This window comes from Manis pentadactyla, chromosome 4, assembly GCF_030020395.1.
Source record: "Manis pentadactyla isolate mManPen7 chromosome 4, mManPen7.hap1, whole genome shotgun sequence".
NCBI classification, from domain to species: domain Eukaryota; kingdom Metazoa; phylum Chordata; class Mammalia; order Pholidota; family Manidae; genus Manis; species Manis pentadactyla.
The window spans coordinates 186,643,722-186,664,235 of NC_080022.1; positions in this window are offsets into that span (position 1 = coordinate 186,643,722).

Sequence of the window (20,514 nt, forward strand, 5' to 3'; positions counted from 1 at the left end):
CCCGCCCTGGGTGAGTGCAGGCCATCACGCGGCTGGGCGGCAAGGACCTGCCCAACTTCACTTCAGCCTGAAAATCAGCACGAATGAGAAGTCAGCATGGGAGCTGAACCCCAGAACCTGAGCTGAGTGGGCAGGTCCCAGGGGGTGCAGGGCAGGGTGAAGCCGTTTAGTGCAGCGGCTGTGCAAGGGTCTCAGGGAGCCACTTTCTGCGCAGGAGGCTTTGAGGAGTGAAAAACTCCCTCTCTGGAGACTCAGAGCATCAGGAAAACATTTGCCTGTGCCTGAGGGTGGCTGCCCTACAGCCATTCGCTGTTGTTCCCAGGCAGGCCTGTTTTCTCACCTGTCAAACAGGGAGGGACTGGCTGTGGGCCCAGACTTCAGAGGCTAAACCAGCCTGACCCTGCCGCTCATTTCTCCTCACTCTCCCCACCTGCCCCTGACCTTCTAGAATTCTCTCGGCATCTCCAAAGGCAACACAAGGGCCAAGGGCCACGTGTACCACTAAGGGGGCACAGATGGTGGCGCCGGAGCCCGGCATCTCAGGAACCCACACACTGAGATAGGGAGATGGAAGGCGGTGGACGGTTGTGCCTGGGAGAATACTGGCTGCAGATACGGACACCCTTCTGGCCGCCGTAAGCAAGAGAGCTATTGGAAAGGGAGGGGTGCTCACAAAATTGGGGGATGTTGGCAGGAACTACAGCTTCAGGAATGCCCACAATGCCTGTCCACCTTCAGTCCCCTGTCCAGGGGCCAAAGCCTCAGGAGCTCGTCTGACTGGCTGAGTCAAGACACACATCCGCAGCTGCCTCCTTGGCTGTCCCAGGGCAGGGGATGGAGAGCTGGTCCACGGAGGGAGGGGCACCTGGCATCACTGCCCAAAGTACTCCCCTCAGTCGGAGGGGGTGACAACGCCCCACAGAAAAGCAGGGTCCCCTCCACAGCATGAGCTTGGAGGCTGGGACAGGAACCCCCATGTCCTTTTAGCAAGCACTAAATGAAAGGCTGGAGAAGCATGGATGCAGGTCCTGGTGGCACACAAATCCTGGTGACATGCAGGCCCTGGTGGCACACGGGTCCTGGTGGGTGGGGAGAGCCTGGTGGTGCCAAATGCTGGCTGGGCAGAACTGAGGGGGCAGGTCCTGCCCAACGCAGGGTTCCAGCGACTTCTGCAGACCATGCTTTCTATCTAGAAAACTTGGCAGGTTGGGTTAAGGTTCAGACAGTGGTCCCTGGTCCCTGGGCTAAGTGCTAATCTCTGCTTCACAAGCCTCCCAGAACCCTAGTGCTCATTCCAGGCTTGCTGGGAAAGGGGCAACTCAGGCTGCCTTGTCTTCTGTGGCTTCTGAGCTGGGAATCCCGGGGCCCTGCTTTCACACAGCCAATCGGGGCATACTTGCTGTGGCTTGATCAGACTTGGTTGGGCAGCCTCTAGAAAGAAGGACAAAGTCCCCCCAAATCTCCATTCCAAGGAGTCAGTCCTTATTTCAGTCAGGAAGCCTCATTTCTGTGGTTTTTCCTCTTAAAAATTAAGCTGTTCGATGGCCTCTCTGCACAGCCGGACACACACAGAGAAGGCGGAGCCCAGATTGTTTCTGGGGCGGGGGCAGTGAAGGGCCCGGCCCAGGTCCCGGACCGGCTGTGGAGGACGGTCTTTCTAGACTCATCCCAAGGCGGCTGCAAAGCGGCAGGCGCCCGGCCCTGCCTGCGCCCTGCGCGGGCGCCCTTCCCAAAAGCCAGCTCCCCATCTGCTTGCCCTACACCCCCTCCTCCTCGCCCCCGGTGAGGCCGGGTCGGGGTAACTGGTGCCCTCTGCCACCTGCGACGGGGGCTTTGTATTCAGCGTCCTGCCCCCGCTAGAGTCTGGAGCGGAACCTCCTTGCCCCGCGCGGCGCCCTCCCAAGGCTCCCCCCACGCCCCCCACCCCGGGGGCCCTGATGAGAGCCGCACGCGGAAGCATCTCCCGCTCCCCGCGCGCCCCGCCTGCTCCTGCCCTTTCCCGAGTTACTGCCTGTGTTGATTTGCATGCGGCTTTGCTTGTGGTCTCCATAGCAACAACTACCAGGGAAAATAGAGGGGCTCTGGGGGCGAGCGGGGGAGGCTGCTGAGAGGGTTTGACTTTCAAAATGAACTCTGGCGGTGTAACTGCGGGCCTGGCACAGGGTGGCAGCCCCTCCCCGACCTCTTCGGCCCCCGGGGCCCCTCGCCAAGGGCCTGGTCCCTACCTTCCGAGGGGAGGCGACGCGGCATCATGAGAGGGGAGGTGTGTGTCTGGCTCCCGGAACAGCAGAAAGAGCAGGGAAGCTGAGGGGCACCCCCCGGAGGGCAGCCAGCCCTCTGGAAACATCTCCATCTCAGGAGGAAAAGCTCAAGCCAACATCTGGCCTTTTGTCCCCGGTCCATCGTTGCTTCTCCCCTTGTCACTCCCTTCCTTTATGCCTCGGAATTAGCTTCTGGGGCCAAAACCTGGAGGAATAATTCTCTCATTCCTCACGTGTGTCCAGCCCTGGGCTGTTTACAAAATTCGTTCATCGCTGCAAATCTCAAGCCCTGGTGGGGCTGGAGGGCCATGTCTTGGGTATCATCCTCGTTCAAAGATGAGCAAACTGACGCTCAGGACAGAGGGGACGGGTGGGAAGGGAGGGGGGCAACCTGGCCTCCCGCTGCCGTAGTGAACCGGAAACCCACTCCCTATTTTGGTGGTTTTACTTTTGAGTCCGACTAGACTTTTCCGATTATAATTATTGTAAGGGCATATTCCCAGATATTTCCTCACTTCCTGGTCCCACAGATCTATGGGTTAAGGGCATCTACCCTGAAGGGGGCTCCTGCTGCCCCTCCAACTCTGTGGTACTGGCCTCTGCCCCTGGCACCTGGGAGCACGGTGGGGATGTGGTGGAGGGAAAATGCGCTATGAGGCCACAAAAGACAAAACCAAAATGTGTTGCTTGGGGAGCAGGGACTAAACCCATGTCCTGATACACTCTTAATAGATGCAGAAATGAGGCTTAGGGACGTCAAGCAACTTTTCTGAGCACACACACATGTGTACACACACGTGCACACATAGAGCATTTCTGTTCTTACCAGATATCAGAGAAGGACGGGTGCCCCCAGAAGAAAATCTTCCTGCCCTTCCCCCAGAGCCCTTGGCCCTCTCTGTCTCCACCTCACCTCCATCCCGTAGGAGGAATTCTCAGGTGTCTCACACTCGGGCTGGTAGTTAAAATTTAAAAAGTAACTGTGTGGGAGGCAGGGAGCAGGTTTTCAGGGTACAGAGTGGATGTATGCAGCAGGGATGGTATACGTGGTGTGCTGGGTCAAGCCCAGCTATCTTTGTTTACAGCAGAGGAGGGCAAATTACAGCCTGCAGGCCAAATCCAGTCCTCTGCCTGTTTTTGTAAATCGTTATTGGAACGCAGCAGCCCATTTGTTTGTGTATATAGTCTGTGTCTGCTTTCTTGAAAGCAAAGTTGAAGAGATGTAGCAGAGACTATGGCTCCCAAAGACTAAAATATTTACTGTTTTTCCTCTTAAGAAAATACTTCCTTTCCCCTGTTTAGGGGATTAATTGCAGGAATGTTCTCAGTTCACTTTTTTCTTTCTCACACAACTGGGTCATCTATCCAACTATTGTTTGTCAGTCACTATTTTGGGACAACCACTTATTTAAGGAACATTTACTGAACCTCTGCTAGGAGCTGGGAACTAGTATAACTCAGGATATGCATAGAAGGAACGCGTACCACCCACAAGGGGCTCACAGGATCCCAAGAGACTGACCAAAGGTGTGGGCACAGGGCATGGTAGAGACGATGGTGGATAACCCAGTGCAGGCTGGGGCTGGGGTGGTAAAAATGAGGAAAGCATCGGAGAAGTTAAGAAAAGCTTCCTGATGGAAATGACAAGGAGCTGAATCTCTAAGGACCACTAGTCAGCAGCAAAGGAGGAGGGTCTGAAGATAAAAGACTTGGACAGACACATGGGCACCTTCAGTTTGAGGTGCTGGTGATATATCCAAGTGGAGATGAACCCCACACCAGTCATGTATAAGGGTCCAGAATGTAGGCCTGAGATGCAGGTGTGGAGGTCATTACTGTGTGTTGGTATGGTAGAGAATGCTGCCTTCTCAATTATAAGAGCCTTTAACCACCAGGTAGAAGTGATTTCCTCTTCTTATGAGCAATCTTATAGTGCTTAATTGTGCTGCTCTAAAGATATTAGGGCACTTTGTATTTCAATATGTATGTACCTGCTTTCTCTCTCCATTAAACTGCAAACAACTGAGACTTTGGCCATGATGGAGTAACCATTTACTCTCCTGCCTTAAACAACTAAAAATAGAGCAAATACATGAAACAGTGGTTTCAGAAACTGGACAACAGGTATCATAGAAGAGTGATCTCTGAGAGAGGAAAAGCCTGTCTACAAGCTGCCCAGTTCATGACCTAGAGAGAGTTTCTAGGTCACAGAACAGGAAGTGGGAGCCTGCAACATCCAGGGATCCCATCAAGTTAAAGAGATAATGTTCAGAGTTCAGGAGGGCCAAGGAGAGACTTGCACAAAGAAAAGGAGAACTCCAGAGATCTGCAGAGGGATCCCTGAAGCCTTTGGCAGACTATGGATTCGTGCATGTATGTAAGATTCCTGAGGCTAGGGAAAAGAAAGTAGCAGATCAACAAGCCTAGGAGCTCACCCATACCAGGAATAACTCATGTGCCTAATAGCCAGTAGAAAGACCGCCTAATCCAGGGAATATCAATCAGAGTTCTCAAAAAATTATTGTGTCAGAAGGGGGCTAAATTAGCCATAGACGAAAAGTTATTCTAAGAGTGTGAAACAAAGTTTAAAAATATCCTTGAAAAAATAAAACTGTTTCCAAGTAACTTAACTATGAACCAGAAAAAGAGTCCATAAATATTTAAAGCAGTAAGCACAGGGATTAACAATGTCTGGCATCTGATAAAAAAATTACCAGACATGCAAAGAAGCAGGAAATGTCCCCATAACCAGGAAAAAAGCAATTAGAGAATTAGATCCACCAATTACACAGCTGATAAATTTAGTAGACAAGGGTATTAAAGCAGCTACTGAAATGTAATTTATATTTCAAGATAGTAAAGGGAAGCACACGCATAATGGGAGGAGAAATAGAAGATATATTTTAAAAGACCAAATAGAACTTCTAGGAGTAAAAAATTCTGAGATGAATATATCTGAGATGAAAAATACTCTGGATGGGATTAACAACATATTAGACACAAAAGAAGAAAAGAATAATAAACATAAATACACAGGAATAGAAATTATTCAAAATGAAATTTACAGAGAAAAATAATTGAAAAAAAGTAAGGCATCAGTGGAGAATGGCAGGACATCAAACACCATAAGAAATGTATAACTGAAGTCCCAGAAAGAACAGAGGAAAAGAAAGGAAGGACAGAAAAAATAGTTGAGAAAATTAAAAACCAAAAATTTCCAAAATTCAATGAACTCTATAAAGTACAGATCCAAGATCAATGAAGCTCAAACAGAAAACATGAAGAAGACCACGCCAATAATCATATCATAATCAAATTGTGAAAAAACAGTGATAAACAAGAAATAAATCTTAAAAGTAGCCAGAGAAAAAAACATAGAAAGTACCCAGGATCAAATTTAAGGATGACTGTGGACTTCTTGTCCAAAACAATGCAAGTCAAAAGACAATGGAAGCCAGAGACGGGTAAGATTCCTCAAGGGAGGAACAACCTAAGACAGGCACAGTCACAGGGGGCCCATCAGGTGAGAAATTGGGGATCAACAGAGGAGAGGCTTAGAACCTCTCCCCCGCTGTTTTGAGAGAAATCTTCTGCATCTGTGGATGTTTTGTTGCCCTTGTCTAGCTTGGATTAACACTTGGTCTACAGGCACACACCTGATCATCTACATTTGCTCTCCTACAACGCTAAACTATGTTTTCTACCTTTATCTTGCATCTACCTACCACTTCAGCATTTTATTAAATAATAATAATAATAATAATAAGGGAGAAATGTGGGATTCACATATAAATCAAGTATAAAAATCAAACAAATATTCATATTTGACCTGATGGTTTATAGTTCATAATGCGTGATCAAAACCGAAAGTTTCTGTGATGACTGCCCTTGTACTGTTCAACATGTAAGAACTTATTCACTATGTAAGAATTTGTTCACCATGTAAGAACTTATTCACTATGTAAGAATTTGTTCACCATGTAAGAACTTGTTCGTTATGCTTCAGAAGATTGGAGACTGACTAGAATTAGGCTTGGGGTGGATTAATGATTGTGCATTGAGCATTGACTCCCCTATACAGAATTTTATTGTTGTTAATGACCATTTGATCAATAAATATGAGAGAAGCCCTCTCAAAAAAAAAAAAAGTCAATGGAGTAACATAGTTACAGAAATAAAAAAAAAACTGTCAACTTAGAATTCTATGTCCTTTGAAAATAGTTTTTTGAAAATGAAGCTTAAATAAAAGCTTAGAAAATTAATTGCCACATACAAGAGCTGCACGAAATGTTAATGAAAGTCCTTTAGGCAAAAGAAAAATGGTATCAGATGGAAATTTGGACCTACACAGAAGAATAAAAAAATTAGAAGTGGGAAATAAATGCAAAATATAAAATAGTAATGTAACTGTTTCCTTATGTTTTAAATTTCTTTAAAAGATAGTTGGCTAAATAAAATAATAAATTGGAGATGGATCATCTATGCTTTTGAAATTCACATATGTTGTTGCATGTATCCATAATTTGCTCTTTCTATTGCTGAGTAGTATTCCATCCTAAGAACATACCATAATTTGTTTGGTATATTCACTAGTTGATAGAAATTTGAGGTGTTTCCAGGTTATGGCTATAATGAATAAGGCTGCCATAAATATTCACATGTAAAACTTTACATGGCATATGTTTTCATTCCTCTGGGTGATAACAAAGGAATGGAACTGCTGGTTTATGTGGTAAGTGTATACTTACTTTGTAAGAAACTGCCCAACTGTTCCATAAAATCACTGCACCATTTTGTATCCCCCAGCCGTGCATGCGTATTCCAGTGTCTTTGCATTATCACCAAAACCTGAAATATAGGAAGTATATGTATAATAGTTGGTATAATATTCTTGTCTCATTGTAGCTTAAATGTACATTTCCATCTTTTCACATGCTTACTTGCCATTCATATATCTTTTTTGGTGAAGTCTCTACTTAAATCTTTTACTCATTGGTGAGGTAGGGAGTGCTTGTCTTCTTACTAATGATTTGTAGGAGTTCTTTGGAAGTTCCAAACACCAATCCTTTATCAGGTACATGGTTTTGCTAATATTTTCTCCCCATCTGTGGCTTATCTTTTCATTTTATTAACAGTCTGATTTATCAGCTTTTTATTTTGTAGCTTGTGCTTTTTGTGTCCTATCTTTGCCTGAGCCAGATTTTTTGTAAGATCTTTTCCCCATGTTTTCTTCAGAATTTTTGTAGTCTTAGCTCTTATATTTAAGTCCAAAATCCATTTCAAGTTAATTTTTGCATATGGTGTGGGATAGGAGTTGAAGCCTTTTTTTTCATATGGTCATTCAACTATTTCCAGTGCCATTTGTTGAAAGGATTATCCTTTGGCCATTGAATTGCTTTGGCATATATACAGAAGTAAAACATATGTCAATAATGACAGAAATATATTTAAGGGGAGATAAGGAAGTGCATTGCTCTAAGATTTTTTTTTGTATCATTAATATACAATGACATGAGCAACACTGTGGTTACTAGATTCCCCCCATTATCAAGTCCCCACCAAATACCCCATTACAGTCACTGTCCATCAATGTAGTTAGATGTTATAGAGTCACTACTTGTCTTCTCTGTGCTATACTGCCTTCCCTGTGCCCCCCCATGTTATGTGTGCTAATTGTAATGCCCCTTATTCCCCTTCTCCCTCCCTTCCCACCCACCCTCCCCAGTGCCTTTCCCTTTGGCAACTGTTAGTCCATTCTTGGGTTCTGTGATTCTGCTGCTGTTTTGTTCCTTCAGTTTTTGCTTTGTTCTTATGCTCCACAGATGAGTGAAATCATTTGGTACTTGTCTTTCTCCGTCTGGCTTATTTCCCTGAGCACAATACCCTCTAGCTCCATCCATGTTGCTGCAAATGGTAGGATCTGTTTTCTTCTTATGGCTGAATAATATTCCATTGTGTATATGTACCACATCTTCTTTATCCATTCATCTACTGAAGGACACTTAGGTTGCTTCCATTTCTTGGCTATTGTAAATAGTGCTGCAATTAACATAGGGGTGCATATGTCTTTTTCAAATTTGGATCCTTCATTCTTAGGGTAAATTCCTAGGAGTGGAATTCCTGGGTCAAATGGAATTTCTATTTTTAGTTTTTTGAGGAACCTCCATATTGCTTTCCACAATGGTTGAACTATTTTACATTCCCACAAGCAGTATAGGAGGGTTCCCCTTTCTCCGCATCCTCACCAGCATTTGTTGTTCCTAGTCTTTTCGATGTTGGCCATCCTAACTGGTGTGAGGTGATATACTCTAAGATTCTTAAACTATACATGAAGTGGCATGACATTTTTTGAAGGTAGACTTTGATAAGTTAAAGGTGTATAATGTAAACTTAAGACAATGATTTTAAAAAGGTATAGTTAATAAGCTAACAAAGAAGATTAGAACAGAATCATAAAAAATACTCAATCTGCCAAAAGCTGGCAGAACAAGGGGAAGGGGAGCAGAGAACAGATGGAATAAATATAATTAACAAGATGGCAGATTTAAACCCAACCATGGTAATAGTCATTAAATATAAATAGTCTAAATACCCCAGTTAAAAGGCAGAGATTGTCAGATTGGAGGCAGGGAGAGAGTGAGAATGAGACAAATAGAGAGAATGAGAGAAAAAGAGAAGGAGATAGAGATCCAGAAAGAATGAGAGAGAGAAAGAGAGAATGAGACAGAGAAAGCGAGACTGACAGAGAGAAGCCAGGGAAACGCTGTGGCCTCCAGTGGGAGCCAAAATCTACTGAAAGAACAGGGGAGATGAACTCAAGGTATGGGGTTCAAGAAATTGCTTGTTCCATCCCAGTGGGGCAGCCATACCAGTCTAGTCCTGAAGCCCCTGGCAGTAGAAATATTGCAAGCTAAATAATCAGCTCTACCTCCCCACCACCATCCCTCCCCTGGGAGGCAGGGAGAAGAAACCTTGTCCTTGGGTTCCCAAAAGACCAGCTGGGGAAAGAAGGGGTCTGTGGTCAGTGGGAGGAGAGCCCCTACTCGGTCTGCAGACTGGCATGATGATGTGTCATAGAGGTTCAGTTGCAAGAGGGAAACTCTAAATGGGAGGTTCACAGCTGGTCTTTCTGCCGAGCACACCATAACACGGCCCCATGCAGCCCTCATGATGATCTCAGACACCTTCTCAGAAAGGTGGCCATAGGGCCTGGCACCGCACAGCCTTGAAACATATCATAAATGTCCAATATTCCAAGGAAGGGTAGATAAATTCAGATTTTTCCAGAAGTGTGACTCTGAATCCCAGGTTGGCCGAACAGCCCTCCTCTGAGCCCCCACGGCTCTCTGTGCTCCCTCCGGCACAGTGCTCATCACACGGAAGTGACCTGACTCCACTCACGGGCACGTCTGTGCTTCACGCAGCTTGAGAGTGGGGGACAGTCTTACTAAGGTTACTGGCAACCCCAGCACTTTGCACAGCATCCGATGCAAACGTAGCAGGGCTCTGTCACTGTGCCTCAATTGATTGGCAATCTCCATGCAGAGTATGTGTGTCTGTTTCTCTTCCTCTGGCTCCAAAGAATAACATATGTGGGTTTAGAAGGTGGTCAAAGCAATTGTTAGGATGATCACTGGAGCCGTGATGTGCATGTGTGTTTTAAGCGCTGGACCAGTTGCTGAAGCCTGGCCAAAAGAATATTCCATGATAATTGGAAGGTCCTATATCTGCACCATTTATATGGTAACCCCCTGTGGCTGTTGGGCACTGGAAACGTGCAAATGAGGAACTGAATTTTACATTTCATCTCATTTCAGCTAACAGGTTTAAATTGGCTCCATGTGGCCACAGGTTTCCACACTGGCCAGGACAGCTCTGGGGGCATTGCTGAGCGTCCACCAGTGGGGCCTGGTCACCTTCCTCTATGAGGAGGCTGGGAAGTGCTGGCTGTGAGGACAGCATCCCCCTCTGTGAAGCTGAGAGCTGCAGACAGTGGGAGGAGTGAGTTGCCCTCCAAACAGCAGGCTTTGGTCTACAAAGAGTCGGACCCCCATCTCCCACTCCTTCCTAGGACCTGGCACAGGGCACGGCATTGGACCTTTGGTGCCCAGGACCACTCCGCTTGCTGACTCCCACCCGCCTACCTCCCTCCCTCCTTAATTAACTCAGCAGCAGCAACTTTGTTTCCCTTTGCCAAGGTCAGGAGCCCTCTTCTTGGCATGCGCCAGCCCCTGTGAGGGGAGATGAACCAGCAGCATCAGCCTGGCACCGCCCCTCATTGGAACAGGCTCCCCTAGCCCACCCTCCTTGTACCCCCCGGAAACTCCGGTCCCCAGGGAGCTGCTGGCTGGCTGAGCAACAGTCCCTGGGCTCAGGGCTCTGCATGTTAGGTGGCTGGGGTCCGGCTCCTCCCAGGATCCGGCTGCCCTGAGGGATGCCTCCACCCTGTGGGGCCTGGCAGTCAGCCCAGGGGGAGGGGCTGGGCAGGAGAGGGAGAAGGAGGGGCAGAGGCTCCTCTCCAATCAACAGGGGGCCTCTACCTGCTGTGCCCCGCTAAACCTCTGCTGCCCATCATCCCAGGTCCTGCCATTGAGGCTTCTGGTCTTCAGCGCCTGCAAGGCTCACCTGAGGGTTTGTTAGACATGCAGATTTCCAGGCCCCAAGCCCAGCTACCCCGGCCCCAAGATCTGGAAGCAGCCCTGGGAATCTGTGTTTTGAACAATCCCCCCAGGTGCTCCTGAGGCTGGCAGTGCCTGACGCATGCTCTCAGAACCTGCCTCTGGGCCATCCCACCAGGGGTGGCCATGCCAGAAGGGACCCCTGCCACAGCTCCTCCGGCCCCCCAGGTACGGACAGGTAAGCAGAAGCCCAGAAATGGAGGAGGGGTAGGAGAGGAGGACACCGGAGCCCCAAGCCGTCCCTTACCTTACAGCCGGGACAAAGTCCTGAGGCAGAAGGCGCCCAAGGAGGGGCCCTGTGGCCCCTCCCCAGACCCTAAATGCCACTGGGGAGGCGAGGATCCTCCCCCACAAGGCAGAGGATCTGCTCTCGGGGCCCTGCAGATGTTAAAAGCCCTGTGCAGTCGGAGCCCCGCCTCAGCCCCCGCGACAGGTTCAGCCTGTTTGCCCCCCTGTCTGTGCTTGTTTCCCCCCAGGGGTGATGTGGGGAAGCTACCTGACCTTGACCTGTCCCAACCCTGCAGATGACCCTTCTTGGTCCAGGCCCTGACTGGGTCCCTGAGGCCCCGGTCTGATGGCAGGTGTTACCCAGGGACAGGGAGGTGTGGACCGCACAGCTGCAGAGCAGCATGCCTCACATCCGCTGCCTGCCGCCCTGCGGCCCTGCTTCTGCTCGCCCCTTAAATGCCCCTGGTTGACATCCACAACCTGGGGCTGAGCAGATAAACACCAGAGAGTACCCAGCACCGGGAAGGCTCCCCAGTATTTGTGGAGGGAGGGAGAGAGGAGGGAAGAGAGAGGGAGGGAACAGAGAGGAGGGAACAGAGAGGGGGGAACAGAGAGGGAGGAACAGAGAGGGAGGGAACAGAGAGGAGGGAACAGAGAGTGGGGAACAGAGAGAGGGGAACAGAGAGGGGGGAACAGAGAGGGGGGAACAGAGGGGGGAACAGAGAGGGGGGAACAGAGAGGGGGGAACAGAGAGGGGGGAACAGAGAGGGAGAGAACAGAGAGGGGGAACAGAGAGGGGGGAACAGAGAGGGAGGGAACAGAGAGGGGGAACAGACAGGGAGGGAACAGAGGGTGGAACAGAGAGGGAGGGAATAGAGAGGGAGGCCCAAGGAACTGGGCTTTGAAAGCTGGTGGAGCTGCAGAGAAGCACCGAGCTGGATGGAGAAGCTCCCTAGTTTTCGTCCTCCCTTAATTGGCAGTGTGGCCTCAGGCTTCTCTCCCCAGAGACCCTCCTGGGGGCATCCTCTCTCCAGGACTGCTTCCCAGGGTGGGCGCAGAGGCCCTGACATTAGCCTTGGCTTTCTGGAATCCCACCTTCTGCCTGCCAGGCTCTTCTCCATAAATGGCATTGGTGGCATCTGGGGTCCCTGCCGGGCGGGAGCAGCTTGTGGTGGGTCTGCCTCTCAGCCTAGTGCAGGTGAGGCCCGTCAGGAAGGACAGCAAAGGATGTCGGGCTCTGTCTGAAGACACCAGGGGCCCAGCAGCCCGCTGTGCATGTTGCCATCAAATATGTTGTCACCCGGGGAAGAAGCATCATGGATGAAATATTTCAGGAGACAAAAACAAGAGGCGCATTGATTTTTCCACAAGGTCGGACTCCAGGGAAGACCCTCACAGCGGAGTTGTCACGCCTGCTCCTCCCTGAATACTTGTTCAGCCCTCGACGGCAGAGGCTTCCGACCCAGGTGGGCTCCCTTCACCATCAAAGGCCGTTCTTCCCAGAGGCCAGCAACGTCACCTGGCCTTCCCAGGCCCTGCGGACCGGGGGTGACCCAGATCCGGAGAAAATGTCGTCTCCATATTCACCCAGACCGGCTTCCCCTCCCTCACCCGCAGGTGGCTGCAAGACGGACTCTGCTGATCAGCAAAGCTTCTCATTAATTAAGTTCATGACACATGCAGACACACCTGCCAGGTTCCCTGACCACAACTCCCACCCACAAAGCTGAAGCCAGTCTTACATTATCAGAAAAGCTGAAGTATAATGAGGCCAATAGATCAGGAGAAAATTGCAATTGAAAAGAGAGTTTGTGACTCACATCCCCAAGAGGACAGAGCACAGCAGGCCCTGCAGGGCCGCACGGGGACGCACCAGGCACAGCAAGAGGAAGCGAGGGCAGGAGCCTTTACTGTGTTTTCCATGGCACGAGCTGCCCGGGCAGGGCAAGCAGGCTTCCCTGCTTGGCTAGTTTGAGTATTTTCAGGGGGCTCTGGAGCATAGGTGCTGCCCCTGGGTGTCTGGCACCTGGCCCTGTAACTAGGGTGGGTGGTTAAGGGCCCCCACATGTGAGAGCTCAATAAGGGAGGTGGTTGGGGTGAGGGCTCTGGGCTTGGTTGGTTTGTGTTTGTAAAGCACAGTCAGGTGAGCTGTTTATAATCTCTAGGAATGAGCTAACCCTGGCAGGGGCTCTCTCCAGTGTCAGCAAAGCTCCAGATGCCAGAATATGGAAAAATATATATATATATAGTGAATGCACACCGAAACCTATTATGAGTCACAACAGGCTGCTTTTGGGAACAGGATGAAGGCTACAGACATGAGCTGTCTAACCTGATGGCCACTAGCCACATGTGGCTCCTAAGAACGTGGCATGCAGCTAGTCCACATTGAGATGTTCTCTATGTGTAAAATACACACTGAATTAGGAAGACTTAGAATGAAGTGAAAATTGAAAATATCTCATTAATGATTTTATATTGATTCTATGTTGGAGTGATAATAAATTGGATATACTGGGTTAAATAGAACATATTATTAAATTTAATTTTACTTCTTTTTACTGTATCTACTAGAAAACTGAAAATGGCCTAAGTGGCTGGTATTCCATCTTCATCAGACCACACTGCTCTTGACCTACCTAGGAGAATGGACCCAGACACTCAGGACGTAGTCAGAATATAGTGTTGAGGAGTGTGACCCCAGCATCTGGGGGTCTGCCAACCTCAAGATAACATCACTCTCTTCTTCCAGAACTAAGAGGACCCTGGAGAAGGAGCTGACACCACCTCTGTGCTCCCCCAGTCCCAGACATGTGCACAACCCATAACCCTGAAATCCAGATTTTTCCCAAAGCTTCATTGTTTTTTGACTCAGCCTGCTATAAAGCTTCAAAAGAAAAGAAAAGTATACAATAAGGATAAAAATGAAACCCCTTTAGCTTTAATTAAATGACTCGATGGAAAGGTAGTAGCAGGGTGTTTTCTATATTGGCTAATACTCAATTATTCTAATTGGCATGCATCTCCACAGGGCATTGAGCTCGCCCACACCAGTACTGGTGTGGACAGGCAGGGCTGGGCTGCGACTGGGGAGAGCTTGGACGAAGCTGCCCAGGCAGACGATGGCTGGTGCACCTCTGTGAGGTCCTCGTGAAGAGAGGCTCGGGTGTCTGTTTTCTGGCGCGCACGTCCTGGCTCTGATGCCCTAAAGTCAGCAGCTCTTCTCCCGGCTTACCCACACGTCTCCTCTCTGACTGGATGCCTCCTTTCCTTCTTTCTGTATTTGGTCTGCACCGCCTTAGGGAAAGTTTGCTCCGTGCTCTCCTTCCGTGAGGCTTTCTCATGGCGGCAATAGGTCGGCTTGGGGTAAGCCCGGGGACTTGGGGCCTGACAGGCCTGAGCTCTTGAGGCAAGCTGCTCTCTCAGCCTCAGCCGCCTCTTGGTGATGGGACAGCAATACACCTCCGTGGTATAATCAAGAACACACCTGGTCTTTGTCCCCCGTTTCTGGTACAGAGCTTCAAGACCTCTCAGCATTTCCTGAGTGATTGGATGTTCTCTTTTTATGCTAAGGTGATGTCTGGCAGGTTCCCAGGGGCCTTCAGGCTGGGGGCTGGTCACCAGGGACTCACCATGTGGTTAGAGGGCTGGAACTCTGGGCCAGCCCAAGGCTGGGGAGGGGGAGTGGAGATTGAGTTCAGTCATGTGGTCAACATAATGAAACCCCAATAAAAACTCTGGACACCAGGTTTGCTATATATTCAGGACATTAATCCCTTACCAGAGACAGGATTTGTATTTTCTCCCATTCCGTGGGTTGCCTTTTCACTCCGTTGATGGTGTCTTTTGATGCACAAAAGCTTTTGATTTTCATGAAGTCCAGTTTGTCTGTTTTCTTTTGTTGTCTGTGCCTTTGACATCATACCTAAGAAATCAGTGCCAGATCCAATGTCATGAAACTTCTACTGCTTGTATTCTCCTAAGAGTGTTGTCATGTCAGCCCTTCCATTCAGATCGCTGATTTGTTCACTTTAGTTAGTTTTGTACATGGTGTTAGGTGCACCTTCATTCTTTTGTACATGGATACCCAGTGTTTCCAACCCCATTTGTTAAAAAATACCATTTGTCATCTCCACATTGAATGATGTTGGTACCTTTGTGGAAAATCATCTGACCATCTATGTGAAGGTTTGTTTCTGGGCTCTCTTACATTGGGCTGCGTCTATCCTTGTGCTATTACACTGTTTTGATTGCTATAGCTTTGTAGTAAGTTGTGAAGCTTGGTGGGGCTTCCTGCTTGGTGAACACAACGACGTGCCCAGAGGGTGGTGCCTCCTGATTCCGCAGGGAAAGGGCTTGGAAGCTCTGCACCCAGACCCTCCCGGACCTCGCCCTGTGTGGACCCTTTATAATGAAACTGGTCAAAGGTGTAACACCATCCTGAGTTCTGTGAGTTGTTTTGGTGAATCGTCAAGCCTGACATAAGATCCCTCTGTAGCCAGCTGGTGTGAGGGTGGAGTGAGGGTGGCTTGGGGACCCCTGGCTGGCATCTGAAGTGGAAGCAGCCTTGTGAAGGACTCAGCCCTTAATTTGTGGGGTCTCACACTAATTTGGGATGGTTAGCGTCAGAATAGAACTGTAGTCCCCCAGTAGGGGTGGAAACAGAGCATCCCAATACGGTTGTCGTAAAGATTAAACGAAGTGATAAGGAACAGTCAGCCAAGGGCCCTGCCCACCCTAAACACAGAACCCGTAGCTCTTACGTTTGCTTGCTTTAACCAATGTCTTCTGCTTTTGCCAATGGGAGGCTGAACACTACGACCAGTCCTGGCTTCTAAGTGGCCTCCAGGCCTCGAGAGGGTCAAGTCACCTCTGCCCTCACATTCCTCACCTGTGAAATGAAGAGACCAGACAAGATCACCTCCAAGGGGCCCTCAGGCTCTAAAATCTATGATTGGGAATGCCAAATCTTACTTTAAAAATGTGCTTTTAAATCTCAATAATATGATATTCCATGGTGCTCTGGGCTTACTGACTAATAAAGAATTCTAGCTCAAGAAAGTAATTCGTTTTCATGGAAAGTCATTGAATGGCAGTGTGTTCATCTCTGTAGCTGACGTTGAAGCTCAAACCGCAGGGGAGACAAAAGCACGGCTGTTCTCCAGGTGAGAGCGCTCGCAGATGGCAGGCAAAGCACCTGGAAAATCTAATGTTCCGGAGGCAGCTTCATTCTTAGGAGGGAAAGCAAATGTTCTCGCCGACTTGAGATAAGCAGGCCCGAGCAGCCAGGATTTGGTGGAGGCTTTGCAGTGGCCCATATTCAATGTCCATCAGGCCCAGCCTGATTTTAAAACACCATGCAAATTGTCCAGGACTGAACTGGGCCGGCTGAGTGTGTTAAAAGTGTTTCATGGCATGCTGATCCTTTTACGCCTGTAACTGTGTGCTGTTCTGGTGTAGGAGGCGTGTGTACGCCTGCCAAGTGCCGTCTCCCAGGTTGTTCCAAGCCCCCTCCACACCCTGTCACTCTGTGTCACCCCTCCTTTGCTGCCAACTGCACATCAGACTTCCTTCTTTCTCTGCTCTGGCTCCCTTGGGACCAAGGCCTCGAATGTTCTTTGCTTCTGGTTCCGACTCATGCTTTACCCGGGGTCCACTTTCCCATGCAGCCCGCGACCCTGTGCTGTGTGGCCAGGTGTAGCCCTGGGCCCTCTCCTCGCTCTGGAAGTGGGGGTGGCCATCAGGAGGTGGCCTTGCCTCACCCTCATAGTGCAGCAGAGATGGGATGCTGGTTGTTTCTGTCGGAGATCACTCACCCAAAACAGTGCAGATCTGTCAGAATCACTCCCTTTTGGGGCTCAAGGATCTGAGGCCCCAACTCCTTCATTTGCCCATGGGGAAGGGACCTGAGGCTTACAGAAGAGAGCAGACTGACCCGAGCTTACACCTTCTATGTGGGCAGGTGTAAGTCCAGGGGTCCTGAGGCCACCCTCAGGTCCCGTGACCCGTAGCAGGGACTCGGCACATGAGGACAGCCTGTTACGGAAAAGGACCCCAGCCGTGGGAGAGCACGTGGGCCGAGGGCGGGAGAGACCAGGTGGGAGCTGCCAGGCGCCCCCTCCTCCCGGCAGGCAACACGCAAGGGGCACGCCAGCCAGGGGCGCTCACCTGGGCCTTGGTGTCCAGGGTCTCCACTGGTCCCTGGTGTGACTGACCACCACATGGCCGACCTTAGTGTGCAGCCCCCCCAGAGGGCAAGCTGATACCACGTGGCCCAGGGCCCCGCCCGAAATCCCACATTGGCACAGACCATCCAGCTGGCCCAAGGTCCCTGGGCGAGAAACACACTCGTACCAGGCAGGACCTTCCAGGGGCTCAGAGACGACCTCCCGGGAGGAGGGCCAAGGGCCGGGCCTCTCTGGGCAAGGCTAGCCCCTTACTGCACAGAAGGGATCCCACAGGCCTCTTGCCAGAACCTCTCCACACCTCCTAGAACCTCTAGGTCCACAGCAAACACTTAATCACATGCTGAGTGAACGGAAGGCCTTACTTGGCAGCTCTGGACTATCCGCCATGATTCTCCTCACTGTCCTCATAGACCTCATAGATGCGTCCCTCCAGCCGTGCCCTGGAGTCAAGGCGGAAGAAAAACATCCCAGAGTAGCCAAAATTGGTATCAGACAGTCACATCCTATCTGCCAGAAACTTAGCCCAGCTCACAATCTTCTCACTTTTGTCTACTTACGACCCATAGCACATTATAAAGAGCAACTTGTGGGAGGACAGGGAGGCAGCACGGAGGGAGGACAGAAGCAGCAAGAATCGAGAGCAGGCGAGCGGGAGAGGGAGTTGAGAAATATAACAAGTGCCCGAGGAAGCAGACATCAGGGCTCTGGGGCAGCGAGCTCCTTACCAGTAGCCCCAAGGGCCTGGGTGGCGATGGACAGCAAGCACGTGGGCCCTGGACCGCCAAGGGGAGGTTAAGTGTGATCTATCATCTAGGAAGCCGCCAGGGCAGGCGTGTGTCTTCTAGAGATGGTAGTAAACTTGTAGAGCGGAACTGCCCCCGGGCCCTGCCCGCCGGCGGCTAAGTGGGAAGTTCTCACTTTGCTTTGAAGCCCTGGGATTCTGATTGGCTGGAACAGACCCAGAGTTCTTGGGGGTAACCTAGGCCTGAACCCAGAACCAGGACTGGCTGGGCAAAAGCAGGCTGATGCAACCCAGCCAGGCCTCCGGCTTTGCCTGCGAACGCGAGGGAGGCTTCTTCCCATCTCCGCCACGGCCTCATCCCCGATTTCCTGTCTTCCTGCTCCTCACCCCCAACTACTCTGTTCTCCCTTGCTACCCTCTCAGAAGCAGTCCCCCTGGCCCCCTGTACTTGGGTCCAGGGCCCTTGAGGCTGCCGTGGCCTTGCCCCCGCCCCCCCTCCATCTGCACTGCACCCCGTGCATAGCCGTGCTCACCCTCCGCCTGTGTGTCCTGAGCTGGCCCCTCTCTCTGGCAAACTCTCATTCACCCTCCCGCTCGGTCCTAACTTCATCAGCAGCACAGACATTGAGAGAATGTGACACACAGCACAGGCCAGAAATGGGCCACATGCACAGCATTTTGTATGTAACTTTAGGGAGTCTCAGATCTTCCCAAAGTTCATGCACCCACCCCTGGAGGTCCATGGGCCTGACTCAAGGCCAAGATCCTGAATTCGGCTCAGAGATCTTTCTATAGGAGGGTCCCTTTGGCCCATTTCTTCATCACCCAGCTCTTATTGAGGGGCTGCCATGTGCCCCTCCTCAGGGTGGGCACCTAGCACCACCTGATGGAGGAGACCCCTCCCACCCCCAGGTCTCTGGGCTTGGGCCTCTGTCCTGGTGCCTGCCATCTGCATCGCATTGGCATGACCATTTCCACACAGCACACAAAGCCCTCCGGGGCAGGCACGTGGCGCACCCACGTGAGTCAGCACTCGTAAATGTTTGTCAAATGCAGAATGCAGCCATGGAAATGTTCTTTGGGGATGATATTTGCAAGGCTACTTTGTTGGAAGGACATTAGCTCTGAGGGCCTGTGCATGCACTCTGCCTGGCCACAGTCAAAGAACAGCTGGTCTCTGGAAATCACAGAGCCCTGACTCCGACGCCACCTCCATCACTCACATGTTAGCGCTCCATGAAATGCTCTTTATTGTTCCTACTTCAGAGTGAGAATATACCCAGTTTTCTCTGAATGTGACAGTGTGGCCAGGGAAACTGAGTGTTCTTCTCACCTTTTAGCTGTTACTATAGTGATACATTTGGAGGGTAACACCGCAGTTTTGCAATATGATCATAGACACATAACCTCATCCTAACCTCCCAGCAGCTTTGTGAAGTATGGGTAATACTCTATCTTCACTGTTAAGACAGGGAACCAGCAGTTCTCAAAGGTCAAGCAAGTACTTGCCCAAGGTCTCATGGTTACTATGCAGCCATCCTGCTGCCCCCAGACCCTGTCCCCTCCCGAGTTCCCAGCCGCACTGCCCCGGCCCACAAAGCCTCTCCCCTCTTCATCTGCCCTTGCCCCCACCATCTCTTGGAGAATTGCTGATCACTGCAGCCCTTGACCCCAAGATTAGACCTTTCCAGAGCTGATTCTGTGCATCTCTTTCAAACTCCATGTCCAGCCACATCATTGTGGCATCTGAAGTCTGCCGTAGTGGGAGTATACACACCATGGAAATTGGCAAAAGCCTGGTGTCTATCCCAGGCCCTCTGTCCAGTTCCCTCCAACCTGTCCCTCTTTTCTCAGCTGGTTCTGGTCAGAACCCTGGAGCTTTTTGCCTCTCAGAGAGAAATGCATCCTTTTCCAGAGCCTCTGGGGGTAAGGCTTTGCTGGACTGTGCTGGGAAAGGTGGGTCCTGCCAGCCCCAGGCCGCAAAGGCCTCTCTGGAAGGCAGTGATAGTCAGGAGGCAGGATCTTAACCGTGGTGGGCCCTGGAGCTCATTCTCTCCCTCCTGAGGCTCCTTCAGAGGTCCTTATAAATGCCAGTCAAGCCTTACGAGTTCCGTCTTTCTTTATTCTGCGAGGAGAAGGCAAATTAAATATACATGATGGCATTTTCCAGGTCAGATCGCTCAACACGGCAAGGGTGTTTATCAAGGGCCCTTGTTCCCGCTGCGAGTGTCTGGAGTAGAAAGCTGGGCTCCCCTCCCTCCCAGCCCCCTGCCCCTCCCCGGACCTCACTCGGGCATCTGCCGTCTGGGAAAGGCAAGCGCGGCTCCTACCAAAAGAGGCAAGGCCTTTGTGCTTTATTGAAAGAGACAGGATTTATTTTCATTTTCCTTTGCCTCCTGTGCTTTGAGGTTCCCTAA